Here is a 21,585-nt window from a genome sequence, read left to right as displayed (position 1 = left end):
ACGGCTTGGGTGCAGCAAGTACTAGGAGCTGATGGTAGGTGTGGTGTAAGTACTAGGAGCTGATGGTAGGTGTGGTGTAAGTACTAGGAGCTGATGGTAGGTGTGGTGTAAGTACTAGGAGCTGATGGTAGGTGTGGTGTAAGTACTAGGAGCTGATGGTAGGTGTGGTGTAAGTACTAGGAGCTGATGGTAGGTGTGGTGCGGACTCAAACTTTATCGGCTGATACCGACAATAAGCCTCTCCCGACCAACTAATTGCTTCAAAAATGCTAATGTGTTTCCAGTAGACATTTCTCAGCAGCTTTTGAACCGTTAATATATTGAGTTTAGTCTGCTGAGAAAACAGCATTATCCATGTCAGTAATGGTTCTAATAATACAGTAAATAAACAATAAAACAGCATTATCCATTTAAATAAGCCAAGTGCTTTTATGGGGCGGCCATAGCTGAGTGGTTAGTGAACCCGCCTAGGGAGCCAGAGGCCCTGGTTGCCGCAGGTTCGATTCCAGGCCACGCCAGCATATATGTCGATGAAATGAAATGTGTCCCTGAGCAAGACTCTTAACCCCTAATTGCTCACAGGTTCTCATTGGAAACAAGACCGCAAGGACTTTCATGAACGACCTGTTAAAAGGAATTATCCTTATCCTTAGCGATCCAGTTTAGAGGACCTTGTATTGTGATTTGTACTTCCATGTACTGTTACCATGTCTTTATAGATAAAGTATTCAATCAGTCAAAGTGTATTAGAATGAGCAGGACCAGACCTATCCCACCTTTCACCACAAGGTGGTGAGAGACAGGTAGTTTCAGGTGGTCATGTGACCTCTGTCTTCAGATGAACCAGGAAGAGAGATAGAACAACAATAAAAGTGTCTCTGTCTCCCGTTTGTCCCTGTTTGTTCAGGTAAATGAAGTATTAGAACATGAAACATGTTCAATATAAGTACTGTGTCATGTAAAACATGCCAGATATGTGGTGGTTTTGTAGTAGTTTGTTGTGTGTAGTTGAATCTAGGTCTAAGCAGTCAGATTCATGGCAGCCATTACTGCTGCTCACACACACATGTCCTGTAGTCAGGGCTTCCAGGCGTGCCTCAGAATACTTTGATAATATTTGGAATTCATGAATGTGGCCTCAGTTCAACCACTTAGTCCCTCTCAGTGGTTAGCCTACAGTACACCAAGCCTCTTCACCAAAAATAGCAGATCTACAAGCTCACAACGTGTCACGTTGTGGGGAGGCATGCGTTAATCCGACAGACCTTTTCTCCGACTATGTGGCATCCGCGTGCGGTTAGGGTTAGGGTTTACTGTTTAACGTCGGAGCACTGCGCTGTCGGAGGAATGCGCTGTCGGACTAACGTACTGCACCCCACGTTGTGATGCGTGTGAGCTTGTAGATCTGCTATTTTTGGAATTGCAAATGCAATGTGTCTTTGTAGTCTGTCCATTGTGATAGACCATTGGTTCTCAAAGTGGGGTCCGGGGACCCCCAGGGGTCATTGAGGGAGTTAGTCCCCAGCTAAATGACGGTTAGGAACCAAATGGACCCTTACAGGTCTGTAACTCTGAGAGTGTACAAATGGAACCAAATGGACCCTTACAGGTCTGTAACTCTGAGAGTGTACAAATGGAACCAAATGGACCCTAATGGGTCCATTTTAGAGATGAGGAGGAGAGAGAGATGGACACAGTGTCCCATGCTGCTGCTGCTGCTCCTGGCCAGCCTATCAGAGCTGAGGGGCTTCCCTTCCAGACGTCACCCCCAGAACCACCGTCTTGTTGGAAGGTAAGTTCAACCTGTCAGTCTGTTCCTGTTCAGCCTACCTGTGACAGACATCATCAGAAGCCATTTTTGGTCATTCACAAAATGGAGGAAAAAATGTTTTAGTTTTTTTATTTATTTATGCAATGATGATATTGATGCTCCAGGAAGAGAAAGGCAGTCATTTCCCCATTTATGATGTCATTGGTAGGCAGGTTTCCGAACTATACATAGCCCACCAATGAGACGCACAGTGTCTCATCCTTTTGTAGCGATAGTTTTGTTTTGTTGTTGCCTTTGGGGCTTTTTAAATATTGTTTTTTTGTATATTTTGTATATTTTTTGTTTACTTTTAAGAAAGTAGGTGAAGTGCTCCTTTAGGCCAAATTCCTTTCCTTACGTAAAATAGTCAATATGAGCTTTCCGGTGCACAGGCACATATATTACTTTTTTGACTCAAAAATCAGTTGTTGAGTTGATGTATATCTATGACCGTTGATTTTTGGAACTGACACAAGTTATTTTTATCTAACAAAATTGCTTATTAGATTGATAAATTATGACAAGAAGTTGCAATTTTGCTGCTTGGCCATATTGTTGTTAGTACTCATACATTTTTGTAGGGGGCGCTATAATACCAGCTTTCATGAGGCCTAGAGATTTAGCATGGTGCATTGTTGACACTTTCTGTCAGTTGAAATCTGTCTCCCGTTGATAAAGTGACTTTAACCCTGGTGTCCTAATGCATTTTCACACTCATCTCTGTATGGCTTTCTTTTTCTTGACGTCCCTGCAGTGAATGGCAACGTGAAGGAGGAACCCATCGACAACAAAACCCCCGGCAGATTCAGGAGCTTTTTGCCAAGTTGACCAATCAGTCTGGCCTGGACACCATCCGTATCCACAAGCCTTTCCACACAGACAACCCCAGCATCCAGGGACAGTGGCATTCTTTCACCAACCCACCTCTTTCTATTATACATTCTATAGGCCCAATACCTTCTATAGCCCAGTTATACCTTCTATAGGCCCAGTTATACCTTCTATAGGCCCAGTTATACCTTCTATAGGCCCAGTTATAACTTCTATAGGGCCAGACACGCACGCACACGCGCGCGCACACACACACACATAAATAATGACCATCCCTGGGGCAATATACTGTACGTTTTTACAGAAACCTGCTAGAGACTGAATATATTTTTTTTGCGATGGGCATGTTTAATTGATTTGGATGTCAGTATTCAGTCAACATATAGAGAAATCACATTTTTATGTTTTGTATAGAGTTATGTTTAGAGTTACCAGTTATTTTCACCTTTTTTCTTCCAGTTTTGCCAATGAACCCTCCCCACACATTTCTGTGTTGCCAATGCTGTTGTACCGTACTGACTCACCTGCCAGTGAGGAGCCCCCACCGGGAGGACGTAGTGCCGCCGTTCTACTCTTCCTTTTCAACACCCACCTCTGACAGGTGCCGTCCCCCTCCCTCCCGAACATGGACAGTGTGTTCGTATAGATGTGCGTCCAAGCCAGATGCCCCGTGGTGGATTCAAACCCCTTAGACTTCACAGTGGTCGACTTTTCCCCTGTGCCACCCGGGTGCCACTGAAGTTTACTTCTTTTTTTTTGGTGGGGGGGGGGGGGGGGGGTGGGGGGTGGGACGCAGTGATGTAAATGCAGAAAACGTTTATAAATAAAAAGAACGTGCAGTGTTTTCTGTTTACATCAGTCGATCTTAATGTTACAGGCAGAATGTTGACCAGGCATAACTATATATGCAAATAACTCATTTAGTAACTAAAGTACACATTTAATAAAATAAAAAGTACAATGTTTACCTCTGTTAATGATGTAAGTATAAATTATTGAGGACAATTTTGAAATACTCAAGTTGATTAAAAATACCTCAAAATTGCATTGAAGTAAAGTACTTGAGATACTTTCCACCACTGGGAACAATAAATAGTCCAGATTAGATCTACTCTTCCATCCTCCTTTTTTTCTGTTCATATATCCATTCAGTGACATACAGGACTAGTATACAAAGAGTTTGTTAAACATTTGTATTTTTTTATACTTGATTTTGTATTTGTGTCAACAACAAAGACAAACACTAATGTGAATACACTTTTTCCCCTTAAAACCCCCAAACTAGTTTTGGGTGACCGACACATTGTAACTACCAGTTAAAATGTCTGTCAACTGAACATCTTAAATGTCTGTCAACTGAACATCTTAAATGTCTGTCAACTGAACATCTATCTTAAATGTCTGTCAACTGAACATCTTAAATGTCTGTCAACTGAACATCTTAAATGTCTTTCAACTGAACAGTGTGTAGTAGCCAGGATATTACTGAAAAATATGTGATATGCTCGAATAAAGCTTCAGTATATCAGATGACTATTGACTACATAAGACGCGAACAAGTCATGTTTCTTTGCATTTTAAAACTTGGAGAGAGTGACTTCACATCTGAAAACAATGACAATGGAACACAGGGAGATAGAAAACTATTTTAATATATACGTTCAAGATGAGCAGAGAATCACTTCACCCCTAAATCAGTTCCAGTGTGTCTATTACAGGACTGGTAAATAGTGTTAATTTAACTCTGAACCCACGAGGGGCTTAAACACAGTTCAGATTATATAGTGCCTGCTATTCAGATGGGAGGGGAGAGACATGACGTAAACATGTGTAGAAAATATTACATTTTATGTGATGGTATTTACTAAACCATCTGTGGTTCTAATACCATAGTTTGTAGTATGATGGGGGTCAGAACCTGTTGTCTTTTAGCAGACCTACGTTGTCTAGTGGTGGAAAGAACTCATTGCCGACGCATTCATAAAGCTACTTGTCTTTATTTACTCACCATATAACATCTGCAATAAAGGATTATCTTATCTATCTTATCTTATCTTGTGTCAATTAATTAGCATTTCATTTCTACACAAAGGAAAATGCTAACATATGCCAATTCAGTATTCCATGACATACATTCATAGTTTGGTATGAAGGATGAAGGTAAAGTAGGCTCAATACGAACACATGCAGAGAAACTCAGTTCTTAAAGACAGAGGTCATAGTTCATAAAGACTCAGGTCATAGTTCATAAAAACAGAGGTCATGGTGGACAAACAGGTTCTCAAGTAGATTAAGAGTGACACTGAAATCTGTCTGTCTTGGATGAATATATATTGCTCTTATTTTGTTTATTCTAACAAGAGTCAAGACAATAGTTGAATCAGTATTTGAATGTATAAACAGATATATTTAGGCTTCATGGTTTGAGTTCCACCCTTAAACATTTGTGTGGAGATATCATTTTACATATTAACCTAATACTTCACAAGAGCTTGTAGATCTGCTATTTCCGCCGAATGTTTGCACATTTCCATTTCAGTGCTATAAATCATTCACCAGTGCACCACTGGAGATGGTTATGGGACAGCTCATTGCTTACACTGTCCTGAGGAGGGTTCAGCATTTATTCAATGTATTCATTTATACAGCTGTTTTACAAAAGCTCTCACTTTCTTACAATGTTGGTGTTATAGCTCCTCCTGCAGGTCACAAAAATACATAGACTTGTCACTTTACACAGGAGTTTTTGTGTACGGAACTGATCTTCTGTAGTGTGTTTGTTGTCAGGAGGACACAGTTAGGTGTAACACCTCGTCCCTTTGAAGAGGAGCTGCGGGAGGAACGTGTGTTTGTTGTTAAAGTTTAAAACGTCTAAAACAACGAGGTATGTTTATTTAAGCTGTGTTTGTCTTTGTGTTCATGAGTTTTACGTGTGTTGTACAAATATACATGTTTACGTTATGTGTGCGTGTTGTGAGAGCTTGTTTACAGTTGGACGTTGGATTGAGGCTGATGTTAGAATGGTGTTTAATAGAGATGTTAAATACATGTGAGTAAAGGAACAACCAGTGAGTTGTTTAACCAGGAGGCAGTGATGGTGATGTGGGAGTAATGGTGGGATAAAGACATAGCATTATAGAAAGCCTAAAGACTATCGTAGATGTGTTTTATCCATTTTGAGAGTCCTAGCGACCACCCTCCCAGTGTGCCCTGGAATATCACCAGTAAAGCCTGTATTTCTCTGAACATGTACAAATGCAAAATATAAGGTACTTTCCCGCTTGCCCCAAATGTTAACTAGGTGTCCGGAGCGTTTTTTTAATGTATTAATCCATATTTTGCTATAAAGAAGTGTTTTAATCCCGTCTGTGGCCGAACGCCATTTCTTCCCCCTCGTTTACTTCCTGTTTACATTGAGTGTAATTCCGATTTTCACCGGATGCGCCCCGTCACTATTGCCCATTGGGAACTTCCGACAGAATCGGCCACAGACGGCATTAAAACACTTCTTAATTGAAACATATGGACTAATACATTACACAAACACGCCGGACCCCTAGTTAACATTTGGGGAAAGCACCTTATATTTTCTATTGTACATGTTCAGAGAAATACAGGCTTTACTGGTGACATTCCAGGTTAAACTGAGGGGGTGGAGCTAAGACTCTAATAGATATGAAAGTAAAAGTCAGACTGGATAAAACACATAGGATAGTCTTGCTCTAAGGCTAATAAAGACACATGTAGAGAGTTTGATATTAAAGTAGACCCCATCACCCCATAATCAACGTCTGCTTGAATATATTTCCTCCTCATTCATTATTTGATCACCTGGTTAGTGCTGATGCTGCTTACATCATGGTTAGATAATACTACTACTGTACTACTAATACAGGATAAATACTCCAGAAACACAATCAGAACAATGCTTATTGCTAAGTGTGTTTGTACATGTCAGGTATTTGTCTCCATGAGGTTGATGCATTGAAAGGAAGTTTACACAGACGGTAGTAGCATACAGCAGTGGTTCTCAAACTTTTTCATGTCAAATTGACACTTATTAGCCCGCGGACCCCCATTTGAAAAGATATGCCAGGGACCCCCATAAGAGAAGGCTTTTTACGGCTCTAGCAGTGATTCTCAACCATTTTAATTTCAAGGACCCCCAGTTTGACATGCATTAGGGCTACGGACCCACATTTAATGGCATTTATATGCCTGGGACCCCAATTTATATTGTAAAATCAATGCTAGATTTAACTCTCAGAGTTACAGACCCATAAGGGTCCATTTGGTTCCTACCCATCATTTAGCTGGGGACCCCCTGGAACCCCCTGGGGGTCCCCGGACCCCACTTTGAGAACCATGGGCATACAGTACATATACCATAATATACTTGTGTAAATGAAATGATTGCACACATACATTTAATTTCATATTCAGTCCACATACATACACTTGGTGGAGGGGATTTGTGTGAAGGGGACCTCTGTACAGTAGCTTTACTGTAGTAATTATTCTTCATTGACTGTGAGCTTGTAGATCTGCTGTTTTTTTTGATATTTGGAAAAACATTTAAATTATTTTTATGTAATGGCATGCCCACAGCACTGTAACATTGATGCTGCTATGTATAATATTATGTATTCTTCTATAGATAGCAGCTAATATTACACTACCATGTACTATGTTATGTTGCAGTGATGTATATAGTCTGTATACATTTATACTATACTATCAATGGTATGTGTGTAGCAGTGATGTGTATATAGTCTGTATTCTTCCATAGATATCACTGTAATATTAAAGGTAGGGTAAAAGTGATATTTTTTGGTCCTTCCTATTGCATCATATTACAGAGTCAAATCGAACAATGCCCCTGAAATCCAGGGAAGGAGGACAAAGATTTCCCACAATAGTTTCTGCTGAAATGAATAGGCTAATATGTTATTAAATTACACTTTCAGGGCCAGGTCCTGGCTTAAAAAATTGCATTACTTTAAGATGAAGTAATGCCACCGACTCTTCACACACAGAATAATTGTAATAAAATGCCCCCAGGTTTTTACACAGAGGGAACAAAAATGCACCCTTCTAAATTTTCGTAACTTTTCTACACTACCCTAAGGTCACGAAAATCATGCGTCAATGCCCAAAACAAGCATTTAAATAAACCAGAAGTTTAGTTATTAACAGATTGTGGGGAGTTCAGTCATCCATCAGTGACTCAAATGTCTCCTACACTGCGGCTGAAAACTAGTTATTGTGGTGACCATGATCAGCTGCTCCGGAAGACATGTAACTGACTACATCAGACCTATTTAATGTCACAGGTGAGTAATAATGTCCAGCTGTAATATGTCGAGGTTCTTAATCTTGTGTCTCTGATCGGCAGAACAAAGATCCCAAGATGTCCCGTGTGGCGCTGGAGTCGCTCTACAGACTGCTGTGGGTCTACATCATCAGAATCAAGTGTGAGAGCAACACGGTCACGCAGAGGTCAGTGTTTACTAGCGCAACGCGCCCTGGTGCTTCATTTAAGCAATAAGCACCGTCATGTGACGTTGTCACACACTCGAAAATTGTCAATCTACAAGCTCACAACGCATCGCAACGCATGGTGAGCTTGTAGATTGGCAATTATTTGCCATGCGACACCGTCGTACGATGTAGAAATCAGGCTTCATGTATCAGATACTATGGAAAGGATGTGATTGTTCACCATTGAACACATCGTTCTCTCCTTGTTTCGCAGTCGATTACTCAGCATCGTTTCAGCACTTTTCCCCAAAGGTTCTCGCAGCGTGGTTCCCCGGGACACGCCACTCAATATCTTCGTCAAGATCATCCAATTCATAGCTCAGGTACAGTAGGACGCCCATTTTCTTGTCTCTTAACCAACGTACCTGGATTGTGAACAGCTGAGGCTTAAAACTAAGGATGAACTAAAATGATCGCTGGTCTGTTCACATGTCCTCGCTCAGGAACGGCTGGACTTTGCTATGAAGGAGATTATTTACGACCTGCTGTGCGTGGGCAAATCTCACAAGACCTTCACCATCAACCCAGAGGTAAAATCAGTAAAGATTGAATATACATCACTTTCGCTCTCTCACTATCTCTCTCTCTCTATCTCTCTCTCTCTGTGCTATTTGTGTTGACACAACAAAACGATAAGGGAATAAAGATGCACCCCTCCAAGCAAAAGATTTGACAGGATAGTTCAGGATCATTTCTCATTTGTTGATGGATTTTTCATCAGTGAAATTAGCGCTGCTCTTGGCCTCTGGGTGGCGCAGCTGTAAAGTTCCTGTAAACCAGTGTGGAGAGTAGGGGTTTGACTCCTCCACAGGGCATCCGGCATTGGCTGGGCATTCCAATTCCAATGAGCGCAATTGTCCGTGTTTGTGGTGGGAAGCCAGGCAGGGAGGGGGATATCTGTCACTGGACTAGCGACTCCTACAGGTTTGTGTCTGCTGTTCAGCAAGGAAGCGGAACTGGGAACTCCACACGAGTTATGCCCTCCCAGTGAAACTCTGCTCTGTCAGGTGAAAAGAAGCAGCTGGCGACGTCACATGTATTGGAAGATTGTGGTTGTTTACACCCTTCCCAAGACCAAACAGTAGTTGTCAACAGAGACTACATGAGTGATTTGGCATAACGACTAAACTGCGACTGTTCTCTCAGTGAGAGGTCTTGTCCGAGTCTATTATCCCCTCTCACTGTCCGTCTGCCCTTTTGTGTGTCCTCAGCGGATGAACATCGGCCTGCGTGCCTTCCTGGTGATTGCAGACAGCCTGCAGCAGAAGGATGGAGAGCCCCCCATGCCGACCACAGGGGTCATCATGCCGTCTGGGAACACCCTGCGAGTCAAAAAGATCTTCCTCAACACCACCCTCACAGACGAAGAGGCCAAGGTCATAGGTAGGCCTTAGTGCTGGGCGACATGGAATACAATCTATGTGCATAGCAGTCCATTTGTATGCTCTCTGAGTTACGAATGGATAAATGAACACTTTTTGGCTTCTGCTGTGTTAACACATTGACCGCCAAGACCGTAGTCCTACAGGCCGTTAAATCCAACCGTTAACCGCCGTACCCGTAGTCCTGTTTCCGTCTTTTGTCCCGCCTCCGTTTCCTGTCTAGCGATCAACTTTGGAAGCGGTTATCTCAGCTTGTTGTTTTGCTCTCCGCATCCCCCACTGTAACGTTCTCCAAAATGGAGGGTCGGATCGCGTCGCGGTCTTCGGTGTTTTGTAATGTCGGATCCCATGTTTGTGTCGAACCAAATGAACGCGGATTTTAAACGGATTTAGCGGGGGCTATGGTGGAATCAAAAAAACAAAAAAGGACAATAAAAGCTTGGCAGTGGTAAGTGCATTATGAGATTAGACCTTGGCGGTGGATGTGTTAATGTAATGAAATGTATTAAATTCAATTTGCAGGCATGTCGCTGTACTACCCACAAGTGAGGAAAGCCTTAGATAACATCCTTCGTCACCTGGACAAGGAGGTGGGGCGGTCCATGAGCATGACCAACGTGCAGATGTCCAACAAGGAGCCAGAGGACATGATCACGTACGTTACCTTCTACCATGCTTGAACTGTCTCGTTCCCAGGGCTCGTAATCCATAATAATCCATAATCCATTTGACGTGTTCCAGGGGTGAGAGAAAGCCGAAGATCGATCTGTTCCGGACGTGCGTGGCGGCCATCCCCAGACTGATCCCGGACGGCATGAGCAGACAAGACCTCATAGAGCTTCTGGCCAAGTAAGAACCCCTTCCTCTCTCCCCCTCCTTTTATGCCAGGGGTTGCCAAATGTGTTCAGCTCGATACCCAAAAGAGGAATTTGGTGTCTCCCCTGGGACCCAAATGTACAAAAATACATTATGAATGAGTCGGAATAAGTCCTATTTCAAAAATAGTGATAATAGTGGCTCACGTGTGTTTTTCTTTCATTTCTGAAATCTTGAAAGAAAATGTTAGTTTATTTTATTATTACAATTTCTGACAAATTAGATTTTGTTTTCTTTAAGCTATATCTGAAAATCTGTTGGAAAAACTTTTGGATAAAATGAAAATGCACTGGAGTTTAACAGTCTACACATTCCTGGACCACTGGCCCTATTAACACTTCATGTGCGATTTTGTCACTGTGGAAACCTTATTATGTCCAAAAGCGTTACTTTTCAGTAAATAGAAAAAATAATCTGTGTTCTAATTATTATATTAGTTATATATTAGTAAAACACAAAAATAACAGATCTACAAGCACACATGTCACATCGCAATGTGTTGTGAGCTTGTAGATAAGCTATTTTTGTGACTTTTGTGTGACACTGTTGTATGGCGAAGTAGGGCATTCACTTACGAAATGGAGTTGGGTGGATTTTCTAGGGCTGTGGTTTTCAAAATGTTTGTGCCCCAAGGCACAGCAAAGGGCAAGTCAAAATCTCAAGGCACACCTGTGCACACCTGTGCAAAATAGCCTCTGTAACATATGGTATCATTCTTATCACTCTGTAAATGCTTTTTATCTATTAATGGCAAATACAAAGTTTAACCACTTAACCACTTGAACCCTAGTGTCCCTATTCTGGGAGCAAACATTCAGTGAAGATAGCAAATCTAGAAGCTCGCAAGTTGTGAGCTTGTTGAACGTTTTTACAAGCTTATAAATATAATAATTCTCCGAAATAGGGATGCCAAGTTGAAAGTACTGATATAATAAAATAAAAAGATAATTCATTACTTTTTGTATACTTGCAAAAATTATGTGTGGTTGTCACAAAATCTCAAGGCACCGCTGGACTGGTCTCACCGCACACCGCTTGGGAGCTGCTTGGTACTAGGCTCTGTGTTTTAGGCTTTTGGTTTTGCTGTGTTAAGTCTACGCTCTTGTTCCACCAGGCGCCAGGCAGCGGCCAGTCTCTGTCCCTGGAGCGTACGCCTCTGCTGAACGTGCTGCATGTGGTGGAGGGCCTGGCACTGGTGGTGCTGTGCAGCTGCCGGCCCGCCACCCGCAGGCTGGCCGTCAACGTCCTCAAAGAGGTCCGCGCCCTGCACACAGCGCTGGTTCTCGCCAAGGTAAACACAAGCTGTGTCAGGTTTAACTGTGAATAACTGCTTTTAATGGTATGTTTTGTTGTATTTGTAACTGTACTTTTTCTGACCTTTTTGAATCTCACCCCTGACAAATGACAGAAATGTAGGGTAAGTGTTTTTTTTTTGTTGTTAAAATAAGTGAGGAGTCTATAACAGGAGTCTCTCCAGCTCTCCAGATTGTATCCAATCAGGATAGAGAACTCACACAGGATACGGATTAAAGAAGTGATGACACAAAGAAATGTGCAGACAAAATTTAAACTGGAACACTATAAAACTGAAGCTGATAAATGGGTACTTTCTCCTTATTGGCTGAAGTTTGGCCACCCACCTGAGAATGTTTCTGTTTATTAAAGAGATGGAGAGACAGGGAGACCCCTGTTATTGAACAAACACTCTATACAGCAATGATTACTATCAGAAGTGCATTAACCTTTTAGCAACACTTTTGTGTTGCTAAAAATATCACTTCCTCTACCTTTAAAACAATAACTAAATTGTGTGGAATCTCTTGCAACATGTACTTAATGCCTGTCTGTTCATCTTCCAGGGGGATGAGGAGTTGGCCATCGACGTCATGGACAGATTAAGTGCATCGGTGCTGGAGAGCTTCATCCATCTCACAGGAGCTGACCAGGTAAAAAAAAACACACACACACACACACACACACACACACACACACACACACACACACACACTACACGAGTGGTTCTCAAAGTGTGGTCCGGGGACCCCCAGAGGTCGTTGAGGAGGTTCCAGGGGGTCCCTTGCATAATGAGGAACATTACATTACACTCAGCCCTATTTCATATTTTGGCTATTTGAAAATAGATATTCTGAAACGTTTTGTCCCTTTTTGCACAAAATCTTTTCATGTGGTGGTCGGCCGCTAATACGAATCAATCTGGGGGTCCTTGACATGAAAATGTTTGAGACCCAGGCGGTTCTGTAGTGACTACAGCACATACAGAAAACATGCACCACCATGCATGCGTGGTGGTGAGCCTTCTTGGGCCTCACTCCTCCCTCTCTCTAACCCGAACCCCCCCACAGACCAACCTGCTGTACTGCCCCAGCGGAATCGACCTGCAGACCCTGGCGGAGTGGAGCTCGTCTCCCATCAGCCACCAGTTCGACGTGGTGAGCCCCTCGCACATCTGGGTGTTTGCCCACGTCACGCAGGGCCAGGACCCCTGGGTCATCAGCCTGTCCAGCTACCTGCGCCAGGAGCACCTGCCCAAGCACTGCCCCACCGCCGTCAACTACGCCTGGATGTTCGCCTACACCCGCCTGCAGCTGCTGTCGCCACAAGTTGACATCAAGTATGTCTACTCTCTGTGTGTATGTGTGTGTGTGTGTGTGTGTGTGTGTGTGTGTGTGTGTGTGTGTGTGTGTGTGTGTGTGTGTGTGTGTGTGTGTGTGTGTGTGTGTGTGTGTGTGTGTGTGTGTGTGTGTGTGTGTGTGTGTGTGTGTGTGTGTGTGTGTGTGTGTGTGTGTGTGTGTGTTCCACCAGTGCTTTTGTGTAGTTTGAGGGGCTCAGGAAATAATCATGTCACCTAGTGTCTTTAAGACGTGCCTTGATAAGGCTTTTAGATCCTGTTTGCCAATTGTTCCCTCCTTTAAAATAGGTCACTTGGCACAGAGGTGACAGGTTGCCGCAGCCCTTAAATTTTTTAACAACTTCACTACATTTTTAAATCTGCAATCCTCGCGTTTTATGTCTGTCGGCTCCCTCTCCCGATGGAGAGAGGTAACTGCAACGATGTGCAGGGGTCTAGTCTAACAAAGGGTCCTCAGAATTGCTACAGGGGGGCTGCCAAATCTTTGTGTGATAGGGAACGCTCTTTTTTTTTTTTCTACATTAACCACTTGAACCATAGCATCCTTTTTCTGAGGGGAAAATTAGCCAAACATAGCCGATCTACAAGCTCATAACGCCTTGCGGCAATTATTTTCAGCAGAGGTTTGGTGTAGGGAAAAAGGAGCAGACCAGTATCAAGGGTTTAAGTGGTTAACTGTCTGAAAATACACATTAACATGAATCCAACACAACGCTACACAAGTCTATGAAGCTATCTAAGAACATTTTTAATCTGCAACACAATTTATAACATGTAGTGGGGGTCCCTGCTTCATCTCTCTCTCAGCTAAGGGGTTCTTGGCCTGAAAACCATTGAAGACCACTGGTCTAGTGTAACTTAAGTGTCCTACCCGACACCAGGGTCTAAATGTCTCAACTGCTGATGTGCTTGTTATATTGTATTAAATGTTTTATTCTTTTTCAAAGAAAAAAAAAGCTAAACGTTTCTTTGCCCTCAACAAATAACAAAATGCATAATCGTGTAATCATCAAAAACGATATTAGCAATATTCATATTGTCATAATAGTGTAAGTTAACCAAATGAACCCCATCATCCTTATTCTTTGCATGTCATAATAGGTGAACATTCGGCTAAAATAGAAGATCTGCAAGCTCACGAAGCGATGCATTATGAGCTTGTCAATCTTGTAGATTTTCAGTGAAGAGATTTGGTTTAGAAAAAGAAAAGAATGGGGCCAAATACACGTCATGTACTATGACGGGTGAGGCGATCTTAAATGTGTATATATTGGACTGAATTTGGGGTGGGATACAGCCACCCTGATTTGGACAGTAAACAACCCACAAACTATAGTAATCCATTATGTACTTTGTGTCCGTCGATGTCCTCTGAAAGGAAGAACAAACTCCTTCACTACCGACGATGCAAAACATTTAGCATAATTTGGCGTGTGCTCCTCATTTTCCTTCAGATTGACCAACACTTTGTCATATTTCAGGAGCTGCCGCTCCTAAAATATGAAGCAGCCGGGAGATGTTGCTTTATGTGTAGACTCTTTGTGCAAGAGGTTTAGAAGCAGATCTTTTGGCCAGTGAACGGGCACTTAGCTGGAATGACTGTGGTTGCAGACTCTCTGCTATGGGTGATGTCATCCTATCTGTCTGTGAATGTGCCCACGCGCTGTTAATGCCACCATCCTGTCCATTATGTCACTGCAGCCCACGTGTCTAAATATGCCTGGATAATCTCCTTGACTAGACTTGTTTGTCTCAGCTGTGTTTCCTTCATATGTTTGAGTATCGCAGGATGCCTGCAGGTCTACACTTTCAACCTGGTTCATCCCTATTCTGGCCATTATAGGCAATACATTTCCAAAATAGTGAAAATAGCAGATCTATAAACGTACGTGTCGCGATGCGTTGAGCTTGTATATCGGCTATTTTTGAGGTGGTTAAAGGATACCGCTTGCGTTTTATTTCTTTTACATTGGTTAAAACGTATGAAACCAAACCATACTCTATAACTGATATAAAGACAGCTAAAACAAATATGCAAACCTTGTTATTTATCTTTTCACTCCTTAGATATGACAGATTATGTCATTTTGACCTTGACTTCACTTTTCACCTTGGAGGTTGATGAAAGAATGGGCAGCAGTTGCGAAATTGCATGTAGATATGATTATTAAAGTATCAGAGTCAGACTACTCTCATTCCACATATTCACTGTTGCTATGCTCACGCTATGACAAGTTTCACAATGCTGAATACAGAGTGATGCTAGTCTGACTACATGGAAGTATGTGTGTACCTTAATGCAGTACATTATTTGTCTTTTCAGTCCTTATAAAGTATTGTTACCCTCCCTGCCCGCAGCAAGGCCTGGCAGGGAATTGTAATTGGTCTCTGTCTGTTTGTTTGAGAACGGATGGGCAGGTTCTCAAGAAATATGGAGGGAATGATCAGTAGGCTGCCCTGAAGACCATGATTAAAGCAGCACTATGTAACTTTCCTCTTCTACCCCGGATTTGAACCCGGTTTCCTGTGCAAGTGCTGAAAGTTATATCACTAAGCTAATAGAGCTGCTTGCTCAGGGGATAAATTGCCATCAGGTCAAAATGTGTGTGTCTAGGTGAGACATGACCTTTGACATGATCTAAATATCTCAATAAAAGAGCAGGGAGACAAAATACAACCACCCCAATTGATTACGTCATATTGTATTATCATACTACAAAATTACATAGTGAGGCTTTAAGTTTTGGCTTGAAAACGTCAAAGGCCAACCTTTATAATATCTCTTATGGTAACTGAATGGGTAGAGAGGCCTTCTGGTAATGAAGAAGGTCACCAGTTTGCCCACTGGTCTGCCCAGTCTGTGTGTGGAACTTAAAGGAGAATTTTGGACTAAGGTTTTCTTACCTTTTCTATGAATGGTACAGTAGAAAGATTTCATAACTCCATCCCGGGGCCGCCACAGCTTAAAACGTGCGTGGATAGGCCTTGTGTTAGATCGCATATTTTAATAGCTATTTAATTTTTTTGGTGAGATCTGACGTTCATAGTGACAGAACACTGTAAAAAAAACAAAAAAAAACAAGTCTCGCTAGACGAGATTGAAATCTCGAGATATCAATCTTGTCTAGCGAGACTTAGGTTTGTTTTTTTGTTGTTTTTTTTTGGTTGCATATTGTTCTGTCACTATGAACGTCAGATCTCACAAACAAATACATTTAAAAAAGCTATTAAAATATGCGATCTAGCACAAGGCCTATCCGCGCACGTTTTAAGCTGTGGCGGACCCGGGATGGAGTCATAAACATTTTCTACTGTACCATTCATCCTAAGATATCATAACATCATAGAAAAGGTAAGAAAACCTTAGTCCAAAATTCTCCTTTAACCCCTAACTGCTCCTTGGGTGCTGTATAATGGCACCCACTGCTCCTAATAGTTAGGGATGGGTTAAATGCAGAAGACAAATTTCACGTATGTGCAAATTAACAGTGACAAAAATATTATTATTATTATTGCTATTATCTTTTTTACCATTATTAGTTACAAAGAACGAGATATGTTGTTTGTCGACAGGGTTTGCAGCCTGTGTTGCCAATGATGGAATACTTTCGTGTAACCAAAATGTGAAAAAAAAAACAGTTTAGAGCTTTCAAAATGTCTTAACTTGGCATTTCTTTTCTTTTTTAAAAGTTATTATTCGGGGGCATTTTTAAGCCGTTATTGACGGTGATAGTGGAGAGAGACAGGAAATGTGGGACATTAGGGCAATGACATTCAGCAAATGGTCAGTCCGGACCGGAATCAATGCCCTGATCGCTGATCATTTCGCACCCTATACACTTGCCTATCGTATCACCATTAAGATATCATTTCAGGTCTTTAAATAAAATCGTAACCACTTAAGTCCCATTTTATACTTCATTGTATGATGGTGTCGCATGGTGAAGACTGCAGATCTGCAGCTAGTAGATCAACTAGTTTAGCTATTTTTGAAAACATTGTCCTATAATAACATGCCCAAAAAACAGAATGCCAGTTTGACAGTGGTTAAAAACCAGTTCTACAGTACATAACATGTAAAGCGGTAGCCATGTCATTAACCCCTCCACTCCTCCCTGCAGCAGCCCCATCAACGCCAAGAAGCTGAACAGCCTGAGCAGCAGCAGTGACTCCTACGTGGGTCTGTGGAGGAACTACCTGATGCTGCAGCTCCGCCACCTCCTCCACCTCCCCCTCCTCCTCCTCCTCCTCCACATCGGGCTCCGTCCGCTGCTCCCCGCCTGAGACGCTGGCGTCCACTCCGGACAGCGGCTACTGTTACGACTCGAAGGTCAGTGCCGTGTTGCGGCGAAACGACAGCATCGACCCTCAAGTTTTATATCGTTGCTGTCGGGCAGAAACCTCTGATCTCCATATTTTAACTTTATGTATTTTTTTTCCAGTGAATTAACGCCCTACTTGGTCATACTACAGCGTCACACAAAAGCATCTAAAGTAGTAGATATACAAGCTCGAAACGCAGCGCAAAGCGACGCGTTTTGTGCCAGAAAAGTAACAGTTTTGTTTTTTGGACATAATGAGGTTTCCACCCGACAGAGACGATATGTTAAATATATCAAATTTGTATGTGTGTATGTTATTATGTAGGCTTTAAGAATGAGGACATAAAGTATAATTTTAACATGACAGGTTTTACCCAACAGAAATATATACATAGATTTCTCCAGTGTAAAGGCCCTGGCACACAGGAAAGTGTCACTGGCGTCTGGCGCGTGCCACGCGAGTCGCCTGTTCACGTCGTCTATTTTATTTAAAAACGGACTTGTTAATGGAATGGTCAAAACAAGTGAAAACAAACATACATACACTGCATTACAAGTTTGAAAACAATGGCTGCTTTCAGTGTGTCGGGGGCTTAAGGAATATATAATAATGAACATTTTGAGTTGTATCCACCTTCTGGATGTGTGTTTGTCAGGGCCTTAACGCATTAAAACCGGGTGTCATTTTAGATTTTTGCGTTAATCAAAAATAGCAGATATACAAGCTAGCAGCGCGTCACTTAGTGCCGTGCTGCGAGCTTGTACATCTGCTATTTATGAAACATTTTACTTTCTTTTGTGAGAACTACGGATTTAGAAGGCATTTGTAGAATCAGGTTTTAATGGGTTAAGGAATATATTATAATGAACATTTTGAGTTGTATCCACCTTCTTGATTTATGTGTAGATTGTTGGCACTCCGTCCCCCTCATCCCTGTTCAAACACGTTGTTCCCATGATAAGCACTGAACTTATGCCCCATTTTTTTACTTGCATGGTTGCGTGACAAAACAATACCTGATCTACAAGCTCACAATGCGTCAGCCCCACCCCCCACAAAATCACTTTTCTTCTATCAATTTCTCCATAAATTACTCACCCTGTGAAGCTTTGAATTCATGCAAAATGTTTGTTAGATTCCTTCACTGTGAATGAAGGATCCAAAAACTAAGATAATACTAGATGAAATAAAAAATAAAAAAATAATTCATTGCTCTCCAAACACCATTTTTGCGGAAATGTAACTATTTAAAACGGCTTGCGGGATAAGGTCTCGTGCACGAATGAGGAGCGCACCTGGGCGCACGTGTTGAACCCCACACACATGCCCAGGAGCGCTTCTATTTCGTTCACGAGACCATTTACACCAGATATATTTTAGGGTGAGTAATTCATAGAAGAATAGTAATAGATTATTTCTTAAATTCTATATGAACAAAAAAATGCAGACATCACGACAGTTTTGTTAATTTGTCTTCCAGAGAGTTGATCGAGGAGCTGAACCCCATCATAAAAGAAGCTTTGGAGAGAAGACCTGAGGTGAGGACAAATTCAATCATCTCTCAGGTTCTAGTCTTGCATAGTTCTGCATGTTGGCATGCTGGTCAGTTTGTGCATGTGTCCTAAAACAACCACCCAACCATGGTCCGTTTGCAAAACATGAAGCGACGTAGGCGACGTGACATCCTCAGGGTCCAGCTGGTCCGGATATTTGAGCTACTCGCCGACGCTGGAGTCGTCAGCCAGTTGTACATGGTGAAACCAGAACTAATTAACGCCGCTAGCATCCTTAGGCCTGTCACAATTATTACATAATCGCAATTATTTGAGACAATCGTCATAATCGTTTCCATGTTGAAAATTGTTCATACATTTTCAAACATTTTCCAGAAATAGCAGAAATAGCAGATCGCAGAAAATAGCAGAAATAAGCTTGTTGATCTGCTATTTCTGTAATTTTTTACTTTTTTAAAGTATATAATTATAAATATGTCATTTCTGATCATTTATGATAAAAATGTAATTTATTTGTATATTTAAGTTATTCTTCATAATATCTGCACTGTGCATTATTTATTATGAGGCCTAAAATTCCAATGTTCTATGCCAAAAACACAATTATTTGTTTACTAACCATTAATCGTGAACTCAAATTTGTAATCGTGACAGCCCTAAGCGTTCTGTGTAAAGCCTGATTCATACCTTGTCGGAAATAGCAGATCTTCAAGCTTGTAGATCTACTATTTCCAGCGTGCAACACCAGTGTAAGGCGGTGTATATCAGTGGTTCTCAACCTGTGGGTCGGGTCCCCGGGGGGGTCCTCATAGGATTTGGGGGGCGGGTCCCCAGATGACAGTGAAGTGACAATTTAAGGACTTTTAAGACCTTTTTAATACCTGGAGAAAAAAAAAGAAAGAAAGAAAAGAAAAAATACCATTATTACATAAAATACTGTATACAAACTGGTCAAAGTTTAACAATATAATATAAGAAAGATGCAAACATTTTGAAAATAGCCGATCTACAACGTGAGGCGTTGTGACCTTGTAGATCTGCTATTTTCAAAATATTTATCTGTGGAACCGAGTCAAACTAAATTTAATGCCTCAACTCCCAGTGCCTCAACTCACCAGTTCAAATATGTTTTTTTTGGGGGGTCACAGCCTGAAAAGGTTGAGAACCGGTGGTATATATTAGCGCAGGGGTCTTCAACGTTTTCAGGCCAAGGACCCCCTAGCTGAGAGAGAGATGAAGCAGGGACCCCCTACTCTATATTGCATAAAATTGTGTTTCAGATAAAAGTTTTTTTTTACTTAGTCTGCTCTTTTTTCCCTCTACATCTATAGCGCATTAGTATCTATAACAATGTTGTTTCCAAAGACAAGGCTGCCGTTCTTACTGTGTGTTGTGTGTGGATGCAGAGCCAGTGGAGGTCTGGATGGGGACAGCCACTCTCTGAACAGCACGCTCTTGGAGTATGTTGATCTGACCCGGCAGCTGCTGGAGGCCGAGAACGACAAGGACTCTGACACGCTGCGGGACATCCGCTGTCACTTCAGTGCCCTGGTGGCCAATATCATTCAGAATGTTCCAGGTACATCTGTCTCATCCATCTATGTCTGTTTGGCTCACTCCATTCTTGTACAGTGAGCTGTGTTAGATGATAGCTTTTTCCTTTTCTTTTTTTTTAAAACTTTTATTTGGCCAAGATGTGTAGTTCATAATCTTTTACACCCCCCGTCTGGGTCATTTATAGGGCTCTTTCCCGCCAAGTCTATAGTGTTAATTATTGTGATTTATGTTGTTAATGTGATTAATCTCAGTTTAGGAAATGTACCACATTTTTCTGTGGTGCTAAAGCTTTATCCTTTCTTGCTTATCTGTTCCTATTTGTCTTTTCTTTATTTTTTTCCTTTCCTTGGGGAACACTCGTTTATGAATTAATTGGTCTATGAATTAGCATTGTGTGCATAAATTAACGTCCCGTTTAGCAAGAGTTTGAGGTATTTGTACTTTGATGAAATGTTTATTGAATTCATAAATGACAAATAATCTCTACTGACAATATTGTCAGTAGAGATTGTCATTTTTTATGAGACATACAGTATCACACACACACACACACACACACACACACACACACACACACACACACACACACACACACACACACACACACACACACACACCCTCTCCATCGGATTTTCGGATTTTGAGGGACTTTTCCTTTTTTCCCTTTTTTTCTGTTTTTAGACAATTCTGTAATGATAGATAGATTGCTATTCTAAAGATTCTGTGGCAAGCATTCTGTCTTGGGGGATGACCTCTCACATGTACTATTATGTGGTTGTTTTGTTTCAGTGCATCAGCGGAGGACCATCTTCCCCCAACAGTCCTTGAGACACAGTCTGTTCATGTTGTTCAGCCACTGGGCCGGTCCCTTCAGCATCATGTTCACCCCCCTGGACCGCTACAGCGACCGCAACATGCAGATCAACCGCCATCAATACTGTGCACTCAAGGTACCATTTTTTGGGCATGTCATTATAGACGACAATCGTCAAAAATGTTCAAATATAGTCAAAACGGCAGATCTACAAGCTCACAGCAGACTTGCTGTCTCACTGGCAAGCATTGCCGTGACTTTGTTAAAAACAAATTGCCTGTTTTAAA

The 21,585-nt window shown here is 41.8% G+C and overlaps 1 pseudogene across 1 annotated transcript in view; it reads left to right on the top strand.

The window, feature by feature from the left end:
• The first annotated feature begins 1,670 nt into the window (after positions 1-1,670).
• LOC311035140 (protein furry homolog-like) overlaps positions 1,671-21,585 on the top strand; it is a 40,454-nt pseudogene continuing 20,539 nt past the window's right edge. The window contains exons 1-18 of the transcript in view: positions 1,671-1,792; positions 2,565-2,711; positions 5,429-5,486; positions 8,037-8,140; positions 8,397-8,505; positions 8,626-8,712; positions 9,394-9,565; positions 10,087-10,219; positions 10,306-10,413; positions 11,074-11,137; positions 11,555-11,731; positions 12,300-12,386; positions 12,804-13,072; positions 17,212-17,420; positions 18,320-18,414; positions 18,894-18,951; positions 19,069-19,160; positions 20,334-20,506. The product of the transcript in view is annotated as a protein furry homolog-like (transcript). The remainder of the gene's footprint in view (positions 1,793-2,564; positions 2,712-5,428; positions 5,487-8,036; positions 8,141-8,396; positions 8,506-8,625; positions 8,713-9,393; positions 9,566-10,086; positions 10,220-10,305; positions 10,414-11,073; positions 11,138-11,554; positions 11,732-12,299; positions 12,387-12,803; positions 13,073-17,211; positions 17,421-18,319; positions 18,415-18,893; positions 18,952-19,068; positions 19,161-20,333; positions 20,507-21,585) is intronic.

This window comes from Gymnoscopelus microlampas, assembly GCF_963454915.1.
Source record: "Gymnoscopelus microlampas genome assembly, chromosome: 19".
NCBI lineage: Eukaryota > Metazoa > Chordata > Actinopteri > Myctophiformes > Myctophidae > Gymnoscopelus > Gymnoscopelus microlampas.
Note: the sequence above shows the minus strand (reverse complement) of the source record. Positions and strands in the feature narration are given on the sequence as shown.